Source organism: Pipistrellus hanaki (genome assembly GCF_964339955.1).
Source record: "Pipistrellus hanaki genome assembly, chromosome: 2".
NCBI lineage: Eukaryota > Metazoa > Chordata > Mammalia > Chiroptera > Vespertilionidae > Pipistrellus > Pipistrellus hanaki.
Genome location: NC_140504.1, coordinates 82454137 through 82478313, shown reverse-complemented (window position 1 = coordinate 82478313; position 24177 = coordinate 82454137). Strand labels below are relative to the sequence as shown.

Sequence of the window (24177 nt, the reverse complement as noted above, 5' to 3'; positions counted from 1 at the left end):
CTATCTGAAATTTTTACTAAAAGGTACTACTCATTTTTTAAATTTATATCATAAACATTCATTTTCTTAAAATTACAGAAATGTTTCTTCACAAGAAATCTGAGCTTTTAAAAATTAAACCATAATGATCAATATATTGTGTAAACTCAAATAAAATTTAATATTTAGCTCTAAAAACAACTCTAGCCATGCATGTGTTTTTTTTTCTTTTCTATAAATGCCAGAACTATATATTTAACTGCCTGAGTTCATATCCAAGCATAAACTCATTATATTGTTTTCCAAATATCATTCTCCGTCAGTGCTCTCTGTCTTAGTACGTAAATGAGACTACTCTCTATATATGTAAACATCATATATGAATACAACATTTGTCTTCCTGTTCCATCACAAAGCCTGCCATTTTTTACAGCCTGAATATCATTTACATCTTTCCATTTATATTGTTCTAGAACCATAATCTCTTAACTGATCTGTACTTACCTTATTCTTTATTTTTATGCCTTCTCTTTTCATCTTCCAAATTATTTCTTTACAGAAGACATTTTTAATTGAAAATAAAATCTGATTATACCATGCTGTTTGTTACAGCTATGCAGTGACTTCTTATTGATTTAGAGTATAGAACCAAATTAGTGACCTGTTCCTTGAGCTCTGTACAATTTGGCCCCTTTCTTCTTTTTTTTTTTTCTTTTTTTTAAAATATATTTTATTGATTTTTTTACAGAGAAGAGGAGAGAGAGATAGAGAGCTAGAAACGTGGATGAGAGAGAAACATCTACCAGCTGCCTCTTGCACACCCCCACCGGGGATGTGCCCGCAACCAATGTACATGCCCTTGACGGGAATCGAACCTGGGACCTTTCAGTCTGCAGACCTTCGCTCTACCACTGAGCCAAACCGGTTTCTGCAATTTGGCCCTTTTCTATCAGTCCAACCCCACTTTGTTTCACTCTCCACATAGTTGTTCACACTATATTCTGCTTACCGTGGCTTTATTGAAGGTTTCTATAGATAACATATTCTTTTTCTTCTCAGAATCTTACAAGTTCCCCTACTATTTTGGAATATACCATCCTCTAGCCCCCATCTTTATTAAGGAACTCCTTTTAATTGTTCAAAGTGAAGTTAAGTATCGTTTATTAAAAACAATCCTTTCCTCTTTATGAGATCATGCCTGGATACTTTTTGATCAGAAAGATGGCTGACAGTTTCTAAAAAGAGAAAGTTATTTTTGTTGCTACCTCTTCCACAAACATAAGGTATGAAGAATAAACAAGTAACAATTTCATGAGAAAATTGAGATAGTAAGATTGAAGTGCAAAACATCTATTGTAGAAAAGCTAGAAGAAAGATTGCTCTTTTGGAAAATTTTGAGGTAAAAATTACTATATATTTCAGGAATACTTCCTGTCACATGAATGGATGACAACACATTTATAAAGAGAGTAGACAGATTTAATGGACTCAATGTAGCAGGGAGAACCAGAGGGCCTAACTCATAGAAAAATGTACAAAAACTTAAGTTTTTAATTAGATGAATAAAACACGCACTGGAGTTTGAATAAAGAAAACCAGACAGATAATAATTGAAGGTAACTTTAAAATAGTCCTGAAATTGCCAGGCCGGTATTGCTTAGAGGTAAAGCTTTGAGCCAGGAACCAAGAACCACCATTTTGATTCCCCGTCAGGGTACATGCCTGAGTTGAGGGCTTGAACCACAGTAGGGGATGGGCAATAGGCATCCAATGGTTGGTTCTCATCATTCTCATTGATGTTTCTATCTCTCTATTCCTCTTCCTTCCTCTCTGAAGATCAATAAAAATAAAGAAATACAAATATATAGTCCTGGAATGGATGACAGAATTAATATTTAAAAATCCATCATGTCTTTTGTGTGGACCAGATATTCTATAATTCTGAATTTGATATGTTTTGATTTTTGAGAAAGCATAAGAAATTAAAAATCATTTTCTACCTCACAAAATACAAATCTATCTATTTTTTTTCTGCCACCCAACAAAAGTTAGATTGTCCTAAGTCCCTAGTCTTGGAGATGCACACTCAGAACAGATGCCAAAGTGATGGAGATTTCCTGTTTCCTGTAAGTACAGGAGGTAGCTGTTGTTCTGACAGCATGGGTTTTGGCCTTTTCTCTCTCTCAAGAGTATGCATTTTTTCTTTCTTTTTTCTACATCTAAAGTAGCAGGCAAATTTGAAAACTCTTTGAGGAAGTACTATTTTGTAATTAGACACAACCGCAGCCTTATTTGGAGGAATGGAAACAAATGCAACAAAGAGTTTCTTCCATAAAGTTTAAAAATAAACACATACAAAATATTAGCTAAAAGCCAATATGTGGCTTTCTATTACAACCTAAAATATAATTTGTGTTTTTAATCCAAGACTCACATTACAGAGTCTTAATTTTTGTAAATGTTGCAGAAGTCTTTTGGGCATTTTAAGTTATGCGTATTTTATGTCATTTTAGGTAAATATCCCAAAATCTTTTTCCCCCCCTAATCTTAAGAAGTACCTACCGGTATCTGCTATTACATAGTTTTATTTATTTAGGAAAATGGGAACCTTACATTTGGGAATTTTCCTAAAATTCAGTTATAGTCAGTGCATTATGAAGTCCTGGGATCAAATAATTTGATGTTTGAATTGAGTCCTAATAACTTTCAAGGTTGAGAAGAAGTTTGCCAGGTGATCAAGGGGAGAAAAGTTACCGTACAAATACAGAGAGGCACCACGCTGTAAGGAGCCTATACCAGGAAATGTGATTTTACATCACAAGTCATAATGAGTCACTGGAAGTTAACTACAAGAGTGTTAATGATAAGATGTGCAACTTACAGATTAAGCTGGAAAGCATGGCAGAGAAAAATAGAAAGAAAAGAGAATAGAAGCAGGAGTCCTGTTTATAGAGAAGGCACTCACAAGGTCGGGGAGGTTGGGGGAAAAGGGGAGAGATCAACCAAAGAACTTGTATGCATGCATATAAGCCTAACCAGTGGTCACGAACAACAGGGGAGTGGGGGCATCCATGGGGAGGGGTTTGGAGTAGGAATGGGGGAATGAGGACAATTATGTGATACCATAATCAATAAAAATTTAATGAAGATATATTTATAAAATTAAATTGATCAAACCTTGTGAGTAGATGTGAGGGTTGCAGATATATCAGGAGCTAGTGAGCTCCTAATTCTCTACCTGAGACAATTATGTTTCAGAGAAAAATCAAGAATTGGTGGTATATTTGAGAGTAGAAACTGTGTAGATACTGATATCCTGTTTCATTTTCTGAACTGTTTGCACACATATTCTGCATTACTGGCCTCCCCTGAGTACTCTCTGCAGTTAAACCTTTTCTATTTCTAGCCTGATGGTTCCTTCTCTTTGTGTGCATCCTCCCTGGTTTAATCATCATGAGTTTGATATGTTATGAAAGAAGGACAAGAAGGAACACATCACCAAGCGTGATGCAGCAGTTAAAAATAGTTAAACAGAGCTATTCAAATTTAGATGTTCATTTCAAACCCCAGTTAAAATAATTAAGTGCATAAGTGTGTCCATTCATATGCATACCACCCTTGAGGCCCATCATATCCCATGATCTGGAATCCTAATTCTCACCACATGACTTTTAAAGAATGGCTCTGTTTATTCTAGAGTCATGGTGAACTAATTTAATGGTCTTCTAGCATTAGGAAAGCTTTTAGGTAAATGCACTTTTGAGCACTGTGTCTGATTTCATATTCATTTCCATTTTATGTCCATCTCTTTCTTTCTCATTTTGTTATATGATGATGTTTCCCATACAGCTTACTTTCAAACACATTTTCTATTTTTGTGCGATTTATATATGCACTATTATTAGATCTCCATAATTTCATAGCATCTATGCTAACTATGGAATTTTAATAGACTTTGGTTTAAAACAAAGAACAACATCGAAAAAAAAACTAGTAAAACTATGTAACGTATGTTTCTGCCAAAACAGTTAAAAACAGTTAACTCCTTTAAGAACAGGTTACTTTAAGCAATAGCCATGTTGTAGAGATTTTAAAGTACATCATGAATTAAAGCTCTTTGTTGGTGGCAGTGACAGATAAGAAACAAGTGTTCAGAAGCGATATAAAGCTTCTGCTTTGAGAAGAATATAAAGTAGCTTGGAAGTAATGAGGCAGACCATCAAGGAACAGCCTAAAAAACCAGATCCAGTGACCTATCTTAGGTTGGTCAGATAGTCTAATTTCAATGGCAGACACAACTGGGCAATCCCATGCAATGGCAATCCCAATCAAAAGATGCAGAGGTGTTGTTTTCCAATACAAAATATAACTGTTCAAGCAATACTTTGACAAAGGCACACTGAAGTACACAAATGCATTCTGCCTTTGAAACTATTTTATATCGTTTGACACAGTATTATGAAGACATGTTGTGGTAAACTCATCTATCGGATGGGGGTTGATACAGTAAAAAGCAATATGATTGAGAAAAGAGCTTACTCTTGGCTCCTTTTAGAGTATATAAAGGCTTAGGAAGCTAACAGAAGGTCAGGGGAAGAAGAATTTGTACTGAGCTGTAATAGAATCCATGGACCTGACTAAAAATACCAACAAACCATAATTGCTTAAATGGTCAGAGAAACTTCAAAGCTTAGAGTTTTTATAATATTACTATAAATATCAATAAAATTTTAATATAATTTAGTATACCAATTGCTATGTTTTGATGAAAAACATACCTGTTTAAATAAGTAGAGCCATTTCCCCTTAGCCTGATCACCAAACTGTAGATTAAGATAAAAATATCTATGACAAAAATATTCTAGATTTTGATACTAAATGACATAAAAAATGTAGTTTAGGTCCAATCCAAGAGTTGTGTTGGTAAATACCTAATAACTTGTCACTTTTTTTGGGGAAAGACCCTGATATATAGAACTTCCCAATTTTCATGCTTAAATATTCCAATTTTGGCTGTTTTCAAGCTAACATTTTTTATTTAATCCTCACCCGAGGTTACATTTTCCATTGAATTTTAGAAACAGTGAAAGGGAGAAGGAGAGGGAGGGAGAAGCACCTATGTGAGAAAGACACATTGATTGGTTGCCTCCCACATGCCCTCGACCAGGGCTTGGAGCCTGGAAACAAGGTACATGCCCTTGGCCAGAATAGAACCTGAGCATCAGTCCACAGGCTGATGCTCTATCCACTGAGCCAAACCAGCTAGGGCTCAAGTTAACAAATCGGCATCATTGACACAGAATTGAGAAGCTGTGCACACAATAATCTCTCATAAGCCAACTCAAGTTATCCACAGAACTTTGTGTAAAAGCATCATCTCAAGAAACATAGTGTCATTTTCTATAAGATGTTTACAAAGAATAGGAAATTTATAATCAGAAGAGTTTTATTGCAAATGTAGTTTTTTTTTATGCTCTAACTAAGGGATTTGGAGCAATTTAACATGTCTTGGATCTTAATTAACTTATCTCTCAAATGAGTTGTTGTAAAAAGTTTATAAGATTATTCCTAGAGAAAATATTTATAATAGTAATTTCCTGTTCTAAATGTGTTTTTTAATATAGTTTTAAAACTTAATTGAATTATCTTGCCAATACATAAAAATTGAAAATATATAGTGGCTGAACTCTATAACTGTAAAACTAGCAGAGTTCTTAGGGATGGAATGTCAATAATCAAAGCCATAAGATTATCTCCTAATGGCACGTGGCCAGTTTGTATTGAAACTACAACTGGGCTAGTTCGATTTTCTCTCTATTATGCTCTTGTATTACCAATTTAATGGAAAAGTCATATTTAAGTCAACCAGATACAGTCTCCAATAAATGGACAAGTGAAGTTCTAGTAGAGATAAGAAATATTTTTCACTGCAAAATTATGGTTATGTTGAAAACAAAGCAAAAAACAAAATATACAATTAAGAAAATGGAGTTAATAGAAAATAGAAAACTTGCTTAAGGTCAAATAGTTCAGGCAGTGAGTGAAATATATCACATTGCAATTATGTATAACTTGAGAAAGGGTAGTTATAAGCTTCAAGATGAATGTAGGTTTTCTTTAATAAAACATTGATTTAAAAAAAGAGTTGGTTTTAGCCTGAAGAAACCCAAAGTTTTTTGAGCCAGTACAAATTTTCATCATTTCATTTTAGCAACAGTAATTTACTTCGTTTATGTGTATACACAATATAGACACACATCAAAAATAGGTACATTTTCCTTAGTTTGTTCATATGATTAAGGTAAAGAAAGATGCATTTGAAAGAAAATAAAATGGGAAAAATTAGTGAAAACATTGGTAGAGATGTTTTTATTTTGTGATACATGTTAGTATGGAAACACAGTTCTATGTTTTATGGCTTCAGATGCTTGCCAGGAAATTGGCTAACAATTTTGATAAACTAATTTATTATATAAGAGTGCATGATCGCAGTTGGTTATAGCAAGTACTTTAAGGCACCTCCTTTAACTATAATAATGTTCAAGCTAATTAGCACCAGGGTGAATGGCTTTCACCCAAACCAAAGACTCCAAGAGTTAAGAAATCAATGAAGATGGTATACAAAAATCTGGCCAAGGTAAAATCTTCATAAGGAATTAAAAAAAAAAAAAATACTTGAGCCAAAACCGGTTTGGCTCAGTGGATAGAGCGTCGCCCTGCAGACTGAAAGGTCCCGGGTTCGATTCCGGTCAAGGGCATGTACCTTTGTTGTGGGCACATCCCCAGTAGGGGGTGTGCAGGAGGCAGCTGATGGATGATTCTCTCTCATTGATGTTTCTAACTCTCTATTCCTCTCTCTTCCTCTCTGTAAAAAATCAATAAAATATATTTTTAAAAAATACTTGAATGGAATAACCTTTTACATGCAGGAATGTGGACATTCAAGTTTTCTACAACTATATAGTTTTGATACATTCATTAAAATGTTTTTTTATGAGTGAAACTAGAATCTGGGGGTTATTTTCCCCAAATTTCTGAAACATTTTAGAATCTCTCCCTCTTTCTCCAAACTATACATGTTGATGTTCCATTCCCATCTAAGGAGCTCTCCAATTGCTCAATCTCAGTTCTTTCTGCTGCTAAGCAATCCAGGGCTGGCTTTCATTTACATTTTTTAAATTTCTTTATTGATTAAGGTGATATATATATGTCCTTATTCCCCCGTTACCTGCCACCCCATCCTCCCACTCATGCCCACACCCCCCTGTTGTCTATGTCCATTGGTTAGGCTCATATGTATGCATTCAAGCCCTTTGGTTCATTTAAATTTTTATAACAGTATTTTTGAAGCTGATATTCCTAATAAGCATTTATCCAGTTCCACCATGGATTTTTACAACCCTTTCAAGCTTTTCTCATTTTCTCCATAAACTTTACATTGTCTGACATTTTCCATAAATTTCCAAAACTTTTCTTTTTGTCTATGTATTATTTGGGAAAAAGTGGAGTAGAAATGTGGTATCTCCTTCAAGTATAGATATTAGGTTTATATATTAGAGGTATACCTTTTCCTGAGACCTCTATGTAGTGATTTTGACTACTCAGTCAAAATTCTTATTTGCCTGAAGAATTATGGTAAGTTGTTCATATAGTTTTTAGCTTAAAACAGCAACTTGTGAAAAGTAGAAAGAATATCGTAAAGTGAAAATGCCTCCATTATTTGACCAGACAATTTGATCAATTGTGTATGAAATTAACTTTAAAGAACCTCACTCTGAGGCCCAGTGTACAGAATTTTTGCATGGGGTGTGGGGGTCTCCTCAGACCAGCCTGTAACCTCTCCAATCTGGGATCCCTCTCACAATCCAGGACTGCTGACTCCTAAATGCTCACCTGCCTGTCAGCCTGGTCTCCCCCAACTTCTCCCACCAGCCAGCCTGGTTGCCCCTAATTGCTGCACCCTGATGGCCTGTTCACCTCTTACTGTCCCCCCCACTGAGCTGGTCACCCCCAGTCACCCCCCTGCTGGCCTAGTTGCCCCAACTCCTCCACCCCCCCCCCTCAGTCGGCCTGGTTGCCCCTAACTACCTCCCCACCAGCCTGATCGCCCCATGCAGCCTGCTGTTCAGTCATTTGGTCATCCTTCACTAACACCCTTTTCAGCCTAGTAGCCCCACACAGCCTGCTGTTCAGTCATACATCCAGTTGTTTTGGTCATAAGGGTCCCTGACTTTTTATATATTAAGATACCCTACCTAATAAAAGCATAATATGTAAATGAACCATCACTCCACCACACCCACAAGCCACACTCACAAGCCAATCAGAGCGTGTATGTAAATTAACCCCAACCAAGATGGCTGCCACCACATAGAGCAGGAGGGAGGCTTGGGTTTCTCCAGCAATGGAGGAAGCCAAGCTTTCCACATAACCTGGCAGGCCCAGTCCTCCACTCTAGACTACAGAGTTTCAATTATAGAAGGTGAATAAACCCCAACAGAAATGGCTGCTGCCATGGAGCAAGCAAAAGGCTTGGCTCCACTCCAGGCTACAAAGTTTCAATTGTAGAAGATAAATATATCACAGATACCAGGGCCTCTGCTTGAGTTGCAGGGGCGGGGGGCGGGATGGGGGGGGGCCCAAGGCTGGCCTGCAAACCATCACAAGCCCCTCACCCAGGCTGCCCCATGCCCCAAGGGAATCCCCATCCTGATCTGGGACACCCTTCAGAACAAACCAGCTGGCCCCCTCCCATGCACCAGGCCTCTATCCTACCCTATCTAATAAAAGAGCACTATGCAGATTGACCATCACTCCAACACACAAGATCAAGATAGCTGCCCCCATGTGGTCAAAGAACCTGCCCCCATGTGGACACAAGATGGCCACCACAAGATGGTCAGCAGGAGAGGGCAGTTAGGAGGGACCAGGCCTGCAAGGAATGGCAGTTGGGGGCAATCAAGCCTGCAGGGGAGGGCAGTTAGGAATGACCAGGCAGGCAGAATAGGGAAGTTGGGGCAAACAGGATGGCAGGGGATCAGTTAGACATCAATCAGGCTGGCAGGGGATTGGTTAGGGCACATGTGTCAAACACAAGGCCCGCGGGCCAAATCCAGCCTGCCAGGCCTTGCAATGTGGCCCGCACAGCGCTGTCATCACTGCACTCCGCTGTCAGTTTATGACATTGTCAGTTTATGACTGTTCAGTAAACCATTCGGCCCGCGATTTAGGCTGGATTTTAGATTTTGGCCCCTTCTCTGATTGAGTTCGACACCCCTAGGTTAGGGGGTGATTAGGCTGTCAGGCAGAAGTGGTTAGAGGCAATCAGGAAGGCAGACAGGCAAGCAGTTGGGAGCCAGTAGTCCTGGGTTGTGAGAGGGATCCCAGATTGGAGAGGGTGCAGGCTGGGCTGAGGGACCCTCCTCACTTCCCTGTGCAAGAATTACATGCACTGGGCCTCTAATATATATATAATCAGACCTGCAAATGAAGGTATTTTCAAAGGCTTTTTAAAGAGCGTATTGTCAATTTGCTTATATATTGTACCATCAGGAAATGTAGAAATGTACTAAATATTTGAAAACATTTACACATATAACTTAGGTCATGCTTCTAAAATTTAATGTACATAAAAGTCACCATAATTTGTTGTGCATTGTTTATTTAAGTGCATTTCCAAGGTATTATACTCTCACTCAGAAATTTTCATTCAGGAAGGCTTTCAAGTGGGCATGTGTCCAGCCAGCTCTGTAAAATCTGGCATAGGAAATAGTAGACAATGAAGTAAAACTCCACTAAACTCTTTTACTAATCTTAATTTTTCTACAAATAAATTGACAAGATAAAATAATTGATAAAAATGGCTCTTAGATTTTTCAGGTACTTTTACTCTGGCTTTCATGTGACAATAGTGATAGTCTATGTTAAGACATTTAAACAAACTTTACTAAATTTCACCAACATTTCACATTTTATAGCACAAATTCATGGGAGCTACTAATTGCATTTCTGAATACAAACGATGTACTTCAAACAAAAGTTTAGACTAATGCCTTGATTTTAAGGTTATGATTTGTATATAAGTAAGGGACTAAAGATTCATCTGCAGAAGGATCAAAGCTTGTAAAAGAAAGTCATGTTGTCAGCATTATGCATACATATATTAGACTTTCTCAAGGCAACCAGAATATTTAATTGTTGCAAATTTGTGGGGGGAGCAGCAAATAATATATTATTTATTGTGGCATTTCATGCTAGATTAAACAACATCACAGTGATGCCAATGCCAGTTAGTAGGTAAAGAATAGAAATAGAACTCTGCAGAGGACAGAAAATCATCATGAATCTTATTTTATAACAAAATAATTCTTTGCTAAAAATTAGCATTTCCTATACAAACTTCCTTATAAAATAGCTTAATGAACCCTAGTCCCCAATATAACATTTTGTTCTTTTATTATATGAATGAAACCTAGATACTAAAAATTCATTTAAAAAACAGATATCTCTGATTTCCAGAGTTTTCTATTTATAAGGTTTTTTTCTACTTATAGCAAAGAATAAATGTGATATTTAGAATATATTTATTATCTGATTATTTCTGTGCTATTTTTTTTCCTTTTTAAGAGGTTTTTATAGCCTCTGGTGCATAGTTGGTATTTCACATTATCTCTTGTTCCCACGTGTTTGGGTGGGGCTGGTCCCAGAGAGGGTCTCCTGGGGGAGGGTCCCAGAGCAGTACTTGAAGGGGGGAAGGGGCATCTGAAAGGGGGGTCTGGCTTTATTTCAACCACTCTGAACTCAATTGTATAGCCTGTGCCTCAGTTTCCCTTCTAAGCCCCTGGGAAGGTCCTGAGGTAATCCTCACAATGCCCAAAATATCTGGGGACTGTTTCCTGGCCTTCTCCCAGGGGAGTTTCTTTCCATCACCCACCTCCACCTTCCCCACCCAAAAAAACAAAAACAAAAACACTTTCATTGTGTTAAAACCATCTCAAACTTCTGTGGGTACAGAAACCACAAACTGATCAGCAGAAAAAAAGGGAGATGGGCAGAAGCAACCAGAACACATTTGGGGCCAGTTTTCTTACTTACAGAAGTGTCCTCTCACCCCCCAGCTTGGCCCAAAGCCTGTTAAGGAATTTGCTATGGATATGCCTTGGCAGGGACCCCCACACACACATCTCAATCTGGCCTTCACAGAACCTTATACGTGAAAAACAAGACAAAGCCACAGAAAAACTTGAAACCGGGCGATGATGTGGTAAGGGGGATACTCTGGCATTTTCCTGGACAATAATGGACTGAAACCTTGTTGGCCATGGGGTCTTGGGGCAGTAGTTGGGGTTGTATATCTGTAGGCCGAGATAAAATGCCTGGCCGCTCTGGTTGGTGCCCTCTGTGTAATCCATCTAAACAGACATGTTGGTCTTCAGCTTGGTGTCATAGATATGCCACCAGCTTTCAGGAACCATCATGCCCACCTGGCTGGCACACTTGTTGATGCTCATTTGTGGGCTGATGGTTGAGTGGCCCTGGTTGGCACTTATGGTTCTTGGGGGTCATACAGATGCCTTCTTGTGTCATAGTCCATCATTCGTGACTGGCTGGTCCACTAGGGGCCTATCTAGAGCTCGATGACACACTGGCCTGCTTCATGGTGGCATCCTGGCTGTCCCACTTTTGCTTCTCCAAGTACCTGATGCCACTGGCCATGTCACTCTGCAGCCCCTTTGTCTTGGCCTTCCCTGTCAGAAGAGACACCTCCTCCTGCATCATGCTCCCTCCCTCAAACAGGTCATTGGCCTGGAACAGGTCCATGGAGTTCAAGCTATTTCCCTGATGAAGTTAAAGAGTTTTTCTAGCTGGTGCCAGTTTTGCCTGGAGTGGTTGATCTGGTGCTTATTCACAAGTGTGTAGAGGATAAGTTCATCCTTCAGAAACCTCTAGAAGTCAAGACCTATAGGCGGGTGAGTCCCTTAGTCCAGCAGCTAAGTTCTGCCTCCTACCCAAGGTCCTATTTGGACAGTAGCTGGTTCTGGACCTTGACCTTAGGAGGACCCTTTGTTTAACTGCCTGGAGCTCACGCCAGCTGTAGCCAAGTCTGGACCAATTACCTGGTTGGTGCGATGGCGGGCAATCTTCTTATGCTTTTGATAATAGCCATTCATTCAGTTAAATTATTCTTTATTTACCAAAAAGAACAAACATAATTATATGTATTAACTCACAATATCTTCCATTATATAGCTTAAATACTGCTCGAAGCAAAAGACCTTAGACCCATGGAAATAAAAGAATGAGTTCAGCATGATACCACAGGTATGCTAGAAAATAGAAAGAAATCACGTATTCACAATAACTTAAAATTAGAAAAGTGATATTGAACTGGCCTCATGCATTTTATAAATGGTCTTAAATTGTCACTGCCCTTTAGAATTCTGCTTTCACCCCTAACCCCTAACCCCCATGAGCAATGAGAACAATGATGTCAGGATGCTGCTCATAGCAGTGGAGAACATTTGCATGGAGATCAGGAGGGGCTGAAAAAGTTTGTTGGTAATTGAAGAGCTTAAAAAAATTAATCTGATGCAGTAAGGAGAGAAAACAATAAAGCTTTGACTTTCACATTTTAAAATCATAAGTTAAAATTTGTATTCATATAGTTTCTCTTTACTAGCTATTACATATTGGATAGACTATTAAGAAAAAAATCAACATGAAAACTAATTAAATTTACATGCCAAACCCATTTGCAAATCCTGCCTTTAATTTCATTGTTGTTCATTCACACTATACTCCAATTTCTCACAGCTCTAAAGGCTGAAAAGTCCAAGAAGACAGTATTAGCAAGATTTTAATTTGGGCTTTCCATCCTATAGGACTGTGAGAAATAAATATTTGTTGTTTAATTAACCCAGTCTATGGGAATTTGTTATAGTGGCCTGAGCTTATTAAGACAAGTAACAAGGTGCTGCTACCTCAACTATACCATTCTGTCTTACGTTTCCATATGACAACCTTTACTAGAAGTAGTCTTGATAGTTTAACTAGAGGCCCAATATCCTGGTTGGTGCAATGAGTAGAGACCCTAGGCCTGGCTGGTGATCAGGGCCTGCTAGGGCCTTCTGGCTGCCAGCCAGAGCCTTCATTCGTTCTGCACTGTCCCTCAGGGTGGTCAACACATATCACAGTGAGTGATCAAACTCAAGGTCTCCCCAAAAAACTGGACACTATGCATATTAGCCTTTTATATACAAAGATTTAAAAAAAACAAAAAACAAAAAAGTCTTAAATATATTTTAGCCCTATCCCAAATGGATTTTAGACTATCTCTAGCAGTTTCATGTAATTTAAAATTAAGCTTGATCAGGGGATTTTTAGGACAGTGGAACTATCCTGTAAATATTATAATTGTGAATACTTGTTATTACACATTTGTTAAAAGTTATAGAATATACAATATAGAGAATGAATTTGTGTAAATTGTGGCTTTTAGTTAATAACAATGTATAAGTGTTGGTTTACCAACTATAATAAGTGTACCACACTAATGCAGGATTTTAATGAAGCTTAGGGGTATATGGGAATCTTTGCACCTCCCTTTCAGTTTTTTGGCAAACTTACAACTACTTGAAAAATATATTATATTAATTAAAAAATTTAAGCGAGGCAAGAGTTACTCATCCCAAGTGTTAAAGGTCAATTTTGGCTGAGGGTCTGATCCCTCAAGTATTCAATTATATAATAAGTTTGTTTTTTAATGCTTCTTTCACTGGCATTATATTTTAGTCTGCATCATGCTTATCCAAAACTCTAAAGTACATGACTTGTTCAAATTTCCAGAGAATTGAAAAACTTCTGACAATCAAAACGGTAAGGAATAGAGTAAAAATATAAATTCTAATTTAAAATTTAAACTTCACTCTCCCTCACTTCAAAAGTGTTTTTTAGCGGAAGCTGGGCATTACTGATGTGATCAGAGAAAGTGGTTCCTTGCTGATTATTTAAAAGTAAAAGATAGTAAGATAGTGACTATTTAAGATGAGCAGAACATGTATGTTCTCCATCTATACTTTTTTTAATCAACATTATGGTTATATTTGACCCAGATCCCTAACTTTTAAATATTACTGGCTCATTTTGAGAGAAAGCCTAAAAAAAAGGCATGAAAAATTCCAAATAAATACAATCAGCAATTTTAGATTGGCATATTAGATAGGTACTCATATTTTTATATCATCAAGACTCATGTACACCATCCATTCATGACATAATACTGAGCTTATGTTGGAGATAATTACACAGTACTGAACTTACGTTGTAACTAAAACAAGGGGATAAATACATGTCTCACAGTGATTTGGACTGCTATTTTGTGTTCTAGAATGTCAGGTTTTAGACATCGTTGAGTCTTGAATATCAAATGATAGACATTTAAGTTGCATGGGATGAAGACTCATTTTTCTCCAGTTCTTATGCATGGATTTCCTCTCTCATGACAGATGCCACCTAGCATTTTCAGCTTATTTTGCAAGTGTATTGGGTAGGTGCAAAAAAAAAGAAAGACCCGATTATAGAAACACTAGAGGACCGACACGTGAAATTAGTGCACTTGGTGGTAGAGGGAGGTTTCTCAGATCGGCCTGTGCCCTCACAGTCCGGAAGCCCTTGGAGGATGTCTGACTGATGGTTTAGGCCCGAGTGGGCCTAAGGCATCAGCTGGATATCCTTAATGCTGCCATGGAGGTGGGAGAAACTCCTGCCAGGATTCTGGCTGAGTGGTCCTCCCCTGTGGGAGTGCACTGACTGTCAGGGGCAGATCCTGCATTGAGCATCTGGTGGTCAGTGCATGTCATAATGACCGAATGTCCCAATGTTCGGTCAATTTGCATATTAGCCTTTTATTACATAGGATGACTACTACTACTATAAGAACTAATAGGATAATATTAATAATAACTGACCTTTTTTTGTCATTAAACTTGGAATATACTATACCAAAGGTTCTCAAACTTTGAATGGCTTCAGATTTACCTGGGGAGTATTCAAATCCGATTTCTGGCAGTCTGCACCCACAGCCACTTGGATCCCATAGTCAGGCTGGGCCTTATAAATGTACATTTCTAACAAGCTCACAGGGATGTGCCGATGTTTGAGAACCCCTAAAATAAATCATTTTTCATAACAAATCCTGCCAAAGCTCAATGGTTGAAAAGTTTTCACAGTGGAAAGAGGGACCAGTTATGACCATAGCCACATGCCAAGGTTTCATACTGAGATCATTTAAGAGGAAGGCATTGTAAGAAGGACTACTTGCTATTTAACACTGAAAGCTTGGTGCACTAATTCATGCACCAGTGGAGTCTCTTGGCCTGGCCTGCAGGATCGAGCCAAACTGGCTCTCCAACATACCCTGAGGGGTCCCAGATTGCTAGAGGATGCAGGCCAGGCTGAGGGACTCCACTGGTGCATGATCAGGGCAGGGATGTTGGCTGGTCAAGGAAGGACTGTGTCAGGGCTCCAGGGCATGTCTGGCCCATCTCACTCAGTCCCTATCCAGCAGGACCCCAACAGAAAGCTAACCTACTTCTTGGAGTGTCTGCCCCCTGGTGGTAAGTACACATCATAGTAGTGATTGAGTGGCCTTAACATTAGCATATTATGCTTTGATTGGTTGAATGGACAAATGGACGACTGGCCACTTAGCATATTAAGCTTTTATTTATAGGATGTGTATACTTTATTCTATTTCCTTTCAAACATTTGCTCCACTAAAATAAAAATAAACCCTATTACACACTCTTTTGACCTTATAAATCTACCTACTTATCTATCTTTAAATTGGATATTATTTTCTGAGTTATTTCTCCCAAAAATTAATATATGAGATATATTTTACATTTAGTTCTACATTTTGAATGCATGAAAATATTAAAGGTAGTACATAAGTGATATACACTAATTTCTATGGGGAGTATGGTGCAAAATGATGATGAAATTTGTAGGGTCTCTATGTGTATGTCCTGTGGATGGGAAATAATTTATAGCCCAAACTACTTCGCTCAGGGAAGCATATAATGTGCTTCATAGCAAAAACAGAACTCATTTTTTCTTTTAGGTTTCTATTTGTAAATTGTCAGGAATAGATGAAAGTTGAGGCAATATATTAAAAAGCTGAAATAGAAAATCTTTGCACTTGGGTAAAGAGAGTCATCAAACATTTATTTTAAACACATTACTAAGTGGTTACTTGAAACAAAAGAAAGGAGGAAATTAAACTGTGTTTGTTTTTTGTTTTTTTGTTTGTTTCTTTTTTTGCGGAGGCATGATGGCTTAGAGCTAATGAAATTTCTTTGTTTTCGTTTTCTTTCAGTTGGTTAGAGCTGATGCTCATTGTACCTATATTGTCTTATAATAAGTGCTGTATTTGGGTTTCACTTTTTTAAAACAAGGTAAATATTTAGGGAGTAATTCTGTGAATCATAGACTAACAGTTTTGGATTTGTAAAACCTCTCTTGCCATATTGTTGATGATAGATGCATTTTTTTGTTATTTAATTAGCAGAAGAATGAGAATTAATAACTTTTTACCCCAAATATAGTATAAATGCCTATCAATAGTTTCACTCTTAGTGTTTATAAAGGAATTTCAGACACAAGATGAAGAAGAAATGATATTTGTAACTGAGAAAATCTGAACACATGATCCAAGAAGTTTAGGATGCTAGATAGGCAGAGATGGAGAATATTGGGGAGTTAGGGTAGTTCTTATCTCATGGAGGTCTGTCTGTTTCAGTCCTCCCTCATTATTATATACTCTTCACATTTGTTTCTTTTGTTAAAAATGGAATATTTAGAATTAAAAGTGATCATCAGTAATTGCTTGTTTTAATGTATTTCTATATACAAGTGTTTCTATTTTTAAGAGTGTAGGCAATATTTAGGAGGTAATTTAAATTATGTTTGCCATCTCTTCATAGATAATTATTTAACATGATAAATTAATTTATGCAGAAGAATCTTGTTTTCAAAGCCCAGGAAGGATGAGAAACATTTATTCTCTTATGTTTCTTCTCAAATTGCATATTGATTACTAAAAACTACTCTTTGTGGCAAGTTTGCCATCTGTTCTACAAACGTGCATGTAAACTGATTACCTATGCCTGATGGTCTTGCATTAAATTTTCTTTTCATTTTAGTTAAGAATTTTTGAAATTCAGCACACTACTTGTGCTTTGCTGATATGATGTTTTCAGTTGATCTACCATATTACTGGTATATTGGTTACCCTTGCATAATTGCTTTATGCAGACTTTGTATGGGTTAATATGAATTAAGCTGCTTACAAAGCAAGGAAGAACAGGACAGCAATTATATAAGTAAATATGGCATGCAACTCCCTTTCTGTTTATCTAGTATGGTGGCATTAGGTATCAAAACAAACATTCATTAAATCTATTTATTGACATTTTATGTTGCTATTGTTTTATATAAAAGAAGATAAAGAAAAAAACCTAGAAGGATTGATTGTACCTTGCTTGTCACTGATAACTTCAGTATTTGTCTCTTTTGTTCTTTTCCCTAAGAGATTGACATTAGAGTCCAATGCAAGTTTTTATGTGTACATATACATTTGACTTCGACAGTGTAATTAAAAGGGTTATTTGATTATGTATTATAATCTGCATGTATAAATATTTTAATAAGTGTATATAAATGTAAGTGAACCACACAAAGATTGTAATAACAATTGGTGATATTTTTAAAGTTTTGTCGTTTGCAAAAATTCTTTCTTAAAAGCAACAAACAAAATTGCTATTATTTCTGGATGTCAGAACAGGATTAATAATATGTGACTCAATATAGAACTTCATTCTTTTAAAATACTTCTATATTATAGCTTAATTTCATGCTTGCTTATATTAAAATTTAATGGAACTATTTACATATAAAGATTTTTACATATTTGTACAAATTTTAGGGGTGTGTAACTCATATATGAATATTAGCTCCTGCTCTCTGTAAACCAAGGATAGGAAAGAGAAATAAAATATCATAATGGGCCAACCTAGAATAATTAAAATTCACAACAGAGACTCTGGAAGGACTCAGCTTCCTCTAAATCAAATGGCATTAAAACAAAATCATGGCTCTGTACAAGGCAATAGAATTAGGGGAGTGGCTGTTGGATGTTTTTCTAATTTAGCAACTCTTAAATTATTCACCAGAATTAGTGTACCTCTTGTCCTTGTCAGTGGCCTGAGACTAAAGAGTCCCACTAAAGTTGAACAACATGCAGTTCTCATTGCTATGCATTCTCAGTCTGAGTCCCATTTACTGAAGTTTAGATTCCATGTATGAATGTAATTACACTATAACCATTTGCTTGTTTCTACTTCAGGATATTTGTGAGGTTTCAGGCTACTAGTTTCTTTTCTAAAAAATTTTTACATGGTCGTCCCTATCAGATTCAACACTTGTTTTTCATTCACATGAGCCTACGTTATTTGCTAACCCCCACTCTTCCAATATTGTATTGTTCTGTCCATTGTCATCAAATGTCTGATAGGAGTACAATTTTCTTGCCCGTAGATTTTGTTTTAAAAATACAAGACAGAGAACTTACTAGTATAATCTATTAATGTGTGGAATATTATTAATAAATTATCACAACACTGGGGAGATTTTTGTGAGAAATATATTTTATTTATCTACCTAAATTATCAAGTAAATTAGGAGCACACTTTGAAAATTCTACTGATCAGGATTTCAAAGGTGCATTCTCAATTTAACTGATTTGAGGTAAACGTTTATTTTACATTATATTTGAAATCATATAGAGGTTCTAGACTCTAAAAAATAAAAAAAAATTCTGTTTTGGGGAAAAAAATCAACAAAAACCATTTTGTTTTATTTATTTTCCAATATTGGATTTCTTTCTCTAATACTTGGACAAATAAACAAAAAGAATGTTATTTTAAAAAATAGTTAATTTTAATAAAGAGTATTATACAAGTGTTCCTAAATATAAGGATAGTTGAGACTATGTAAATTTGGCAACTATTAGGATATTAAATGCACTTTGGGATACAATAGCTATTAATTAATAATCAAAGGGACTTAAATATTACAGAACAAAGATCATAAGAACAGACAATTCTAGTAGACAACATCTGATTGAACATGACACCAGAGTGCCAGCAATACAAAATGGGATAGGATATATAGAGAGACATATAAGAGGAGAAATATTATAGAAGTTGCTTTATGCAGTTTGAGAGTGAAGAAGTGCCACAATGTGCCATTTACAAATTGCAGGACCAGGAGAGCCAATGGTGTAGGTCAGTCTGTGTCCAAAGGCCTGAGAATCGTGAGGTCAATGTCAGAGGCCAGGAGAAGATGGGTAGCCCACCTGGAACAGAGAGCAAATTTGTCCTTTCTCTGCATTTTTGTTCTCTTAGGCTCTCATTGGATTTGACAATGCCTGCTCACAAAGGTGAGGGCACCTTCTTTACTCACTATCCAAATCCGGTGCTGGTCTCTTCCAGAAAAACTCTCATAGTAGCACCCAGAATGGTGTTTCACCAGCTGCTTGGGCATCCCTTAGCTCAGTCAAGTTGACACATAAAAGTAATCATCACAATCATCCTACTATATACAGTGGTGCACTTGCATTATGGGTTTTGTTTTGTTTTTATGATTTTTTTTTGTGCTGTATAAGTGGATTGAAGAATGAAATTATTTTTTTCTTTAATTTACTTCAGGTCAGTGAGAGAAGGCTAATAGACTTAGAGGAGCAAATAACAAGTTTGTGAAAGTTAGTTACACTGTAGAAAAGACTTAACAGGCATGGTAATATGGACCTAAATTAAAGAATAAACAAAACAAAACAAAAATTGTCACTTTTGTGATTGAAATTTATATAAAATAACACAAACTTTAGAAAATATAATTAATTAAATAAACCAAATATTTGCCTATTATATGCTAGCCTTGACATATAGTATTTTAAAAAATATTTTTATATTAAAATTTTTTTAAGAGAGAGGAAGGGTGAGGGATAGAAAGGTAGAAATATTGATGAGAAACATCCATCAGCTGCCTCCTGCATGCCCCTGTGGGAATTGAGCCCACAAGATGGGCATTTGTCCTGACTGGGAATCAAACTGTGATCTCCTCCTTTATGGGCCAATGTTTAACAATGAGCCACACCTGATGGGCATCATATAATATTTTGTTAAACTTTGATTAAAGACCAGTTGATCTAGAAGTCCATTTGATAAGAATATAAGAATCAACCCTAACTGGTTTGGCTCAGTAGATAGAGCATCAGCTTGCAGACTGAAGGGTCTCAGGTTTGATTCTGGTCAAGGGCATGTACCTTGGTTGTAGGCATATCCCCAGTGGGAGGTGTGCAGAAGGCAGCTGATAGATGTTCCTCTCTCTTAGAAGTCTTTAGCTCTCTATCCTTCTCCCTTCCTCTCTAAAAATTCAATAAGCTATATTTTTAAAAAAGAATATAAAAATCAAGGATAGAATTGCAAACAGTGCTAAAATAGAAAAAATAAATAAAATAAGGAATTAATTTGGAATCTATCCACATAAGATAAATAGAATCCTTATCCTATATAATAAAAGGCTAATATGCAAATTGACTGAATAGCAGAATTACTGGTCACTATCATACCCACTGACCACCAGGGCACAGATGCTCAACACAGGATCTGCCCCCTGGTGATCAGTGTGCTCTCAAAAGGGGAGCACCACTCATCCAGAAGCTGGGCTCATGGCTGGCGAGCACAGTGGTGGTGGTGAGACTCTATGGCAGTGCTAAGGATGTCTGATTGTTGGTGTAGGCCCACTCCCCAAAGAGCAGGCCTAAGCTATCAGTCAAACATCCCCCAAGGACTTCAGGACTGTGAGAGGGCACAGGTCCAACTGAGCCCTCCCCACTCCCCAGTGCAGTATTTTTGTGCACCGGGCCTCTAGTTAATATATAAGTATTAGAAATCATAAACATATTCCATTTACTCAAAAAAGCAGTTGGTATATTTCCAATCAGTAACTTTGCATTTGCCCACCTTTTCCATCATACATACTTAAATCAATTAATTTTAAGTAGAAAAAGTGATGTATGGTTTAGAAGAGAATGTTCAACCATATATTACCAGACTTAATTGTTCTTTCTTGCGAACAGTAATGGCTAGTTAAAAATACTGAAGTTTCTGTTTTTATGTTTTTCTCATGGCTATTTTTCATTTTTAAAAAATCAACTTGCACAGGAATAATGCAGTAATAATATCTTGATTTCCAAATTTATATTAAGATTTTTGTGTAATAGGATTTTTCAGTAAGTTCTGCAGAGCAGAAAAAGTCTGGGACAAGATCCAGAACTTTCTCTGGAACTGGAATATAAATATACCTCTAAGAAAGAAATATAATAGCATGTTAGAATTATGAAAAAGTGAGAATGAAGTTATATTTATAGCTTGTGATTTTCTTAATGATTTTCCTAGAATAATGTCTTTCAATTTGTGTGTTTTTTTTTTAATGTGATTCTTTAGCTTGCATACTACATTATTTCTAGGAGGGAAATATTCATGGAATTCTTTCCACACATTTGATTAATTTAAATATCTAAATCATGGTTTTCGCTAGAATCTTGTCAGTTATCATTAAACCCAATGACTTATTTATTTATTTCTAAATATACTTTTATTGATTTCATAGATGAAGGGAGAGGGAGAGAGAGATAGAAACATTAATGATGAGAGAGAATCATTGATAGGTTGTCTCCTGGATACTTCCTACTGGGGATTGAGCCTACAATCTGGGCATTTGCCCCTGACTGGAATCAAACCCTGGATCCTTCAGTCCAAAGACCCACACTTTATCCACTGAGCCAAATTAGCTAGGGCTGAACCCAGGATTTAGTAAGTTGTAATATCATATTTTAGAACTAAATAATAATGTTGTAGCTATCATAATTTTGAGGGGAAATGGCATAATAGAGACAGTAAGGCTGACTAAATGACTGGCCTACCAATTAAGTTGCATAGTAATTGTAAGCCAAAGATAGTAGCTCATTTTACCATGTCCAGGAATTTAGATGGCGGGTGCAATGTGGTGGCTGAATGCATTTTATGAGTCAAAATTATTTCCTTAGAAGTTGAAATAGTAAAATTTAAAATATCTGCCATTCCCTTCCCTGAAATTTCTTTACTTGATACTTGATTTTTGATAGGTTGAGCATTTGGGATTTAACATTTCCTTGAGATTATAAACAATAATAGCTGGCCAGTCAATCCATTAATAGTCTAAAAGTCAATACTGTGTGTCATAGTTCCACTTATGAAAGCACTCTGAATAATCACTTTTTGAATTTATACTAAAACTAGAGGCCCAGTGCGCGGAATTCATGCAAAAGTAGGCCTTCCTTCCCCCAGCTGCCTGCACTGGCTTCCCTCTGGCTCCTGGGACCCGGGCTTCCCTCCTGGACCTGGGCTTCCCTCACAGCCCCAGCTTCATCTGCAAGGTCATCTGGAAGGGTGTCCAGTCTAATTATCATATTACACTTTTATTATTATTGATATTAGAAAATGACACAGCATGTATAGTTTGAGTTCAAAATCTTTTTTTTTTCTTGTAATGCAACAACTATATTATCAATCTACACTTCCAAACCAATGCTACCTTCCAGCAGTCTATGAAAGTCAAAATAGTGCTAGCATTATCTCCAACAAATAATTAATGATATTCCAAAACTACTGTCATCATTTTGAATCTGTTGAAATCTCCATGTATAGGATATTGAAAATATATTTCTACTACTAGTAAATTACATTTTGCTTTGGTTAATTCTAATGTTAAGGAAATGGTAATCTTTCAGTTCTTAGACAGGAAACATAGAAACCTTAAATATATATATATATTATTTTGTGCATCTGTAACTCCAAGGGAATTGCCAGATTTGTGATATAACATTAGGAACTATGAAGCGAGTTGTTTCTATTTTATTTATCTTAAATAAAATAGTAACAACTTTTACTATTTTATTAGTTAAATAAATTAGCAAATTTATATATCAATATATGAAAATAATATATGAATTTATTAACAAATAAATACAACATAATATAAAAACAACAAAAATGTCTTGTAAAAACAACACCAATGCAAACAATGACTGATAAATGGATTAAACTTATTCTAATTTCTCCCTGTTTACCACATGGAGAGTGAAAACACTTTCGGTGTGCTTGACTAATTTCCCTTGGGATGAAGTATTTACAACTTTAACTTTCACATCACAGCCTCTTCGAACTCAAGAGAAAGTAACATATAACTGACCAAGTGCAAAAACATGTTCAGGTAGCGGTATTCTTACTCTGTCTAGAGTTTGTCCTTGTGATTTATTAATAGTCATCACAAATGCCGGCATCACTGAATTATTTAATTGGGAGTCTAGTGTCAGATGGGGACAAACCGATTCTTGGAATCAGAACACCCTCTCCTGTAGACCATTTAAATACTTCAGCTTTAATAATGTTAGGTAGGTCACAATCTTTTAAAAAAATATATTTTATTGATTTTTTTTTACAGAAAGGAAGGGAGAGGGATAGAAAGCTAAAAACATTGATGAGAGAGAAACATTGACCAGGTGCCTCCTGTACACCCCCCACCCGGAATGTGCCTGCAACCAATGTACATGCCCTTGAACGGAATGGAACCTGGGACCCTTCAGTCCACAGACTGATGCTCTATCCACTGAGCCAGTCCTTTGATAATAAATCCAGGTCACAGTCCTTTGATAATAAATCCAGGCCCCTTCAGGCCCAGTCTGTTTTGTTTCCATCTCTCCATCCCAGCCTCTTCCAGTCTCTGTCTTTATTTGTTTTTCTCAGCAGTCCTCCAGGCCTCCAAGCCTCCCTCTCTATCTCTTCCTTTTTCCTGGGTGGTAGGGGGCAGGAACAGTGGGGACAGCTCCACCATCTGCCCACCCTGGGCCCTCATTCTGAGAGAGGGTCTGAGAGTGAGCTGGGAGGGAGGGGAAGAAAGGGAGAAAAGGCTGTGAGCTGTTGGGCGCTGTGTGTGTCTGTGCATGTGTGCAGTTGTGAGTGTGGCCTTGTCCTCACTGCCACAAGTCCCAAGCCACTAGAGCTTGCTTCACATGCAATATGGACATAAGGTCAAGAT

The 24177-nt window shown here is 36.8% G+C and overlaps 1 protein-coding gene across 2 annotated transcripts in view; it reads left to right on the top strand.

Annotated features, from left to right (window-relative positions):
- CADM2 (cell adhesion molecule 2) overlaps window positions 1-24177 on the top strand; it is a 1134397-nt gene that overhangs the window by 453847 nt on the left and 656373 nt on the right. The window lies entirely within an intron of this gene.